This window comes from Odontomachus brunneus, unplaced genomic scaffold (assembly GCF_010583005.1).
Source record: "Odontomachus brunneus isolate Ranch 3 - 2012 unplaced genomic scaffold, Obru_v1 Obru_scaffold_240, whole genome shotgun sequence".
NCBI lineage: Eukaryota > Metazoa > Arthropoda > Insecta > Hymenoptera > Formicidae > Odontomachus > Odontomachus brunneus.
Genome location: NW_022639690.1, coordinates 323,769 through 324,061, shown reverse-complemented (window position 1 = coordinate 324,061; position 293 = coordinate 323,769). Strand labels below are relative to the sequence as shown.

Below are 293 nucleotides of genomic sequence, written 5' to 3'. Positions count from 1 at the left end.
AGATAAGCTACAAGAATATATAATAAAAAATGGGGGTATCCATTTAAAAACATCATTGTGACCTTGACCTGATCTTTATGACGCAACTCAAGGTCAAACTGCTAATATCATAAAATAGATCTTTTTAAACCCTACAACTTTTGTATTTAACTTTTTTTTATACAACGCTTTGTTTTCGAGATATACAGGTGTTCCCGTATATAATATTCACCCTGTATATACAGGGTGTTCGGAAAGTACCGGGACGCCCGAATATCAGGAAAAATATAAGTTTTACAAAAAAATGTTTCAGA

At 32.1% G+C, this 293-nt stretch overlaps 1 protein-coding gene across 6 annotated transcripts in view; it reads right to left on the bottom strand.

Moving 5' to 3' along the window:
- The window catches only part of LOC116852611 (ribosomal protein S6 kinase beta-2-like), a 66,284-nt gene that overhangs the window by 51,037 nt on the left and 14,954 nt on the right, over positions 1 to 293 (bottom strand). The window lies entirely within an intron of this gene.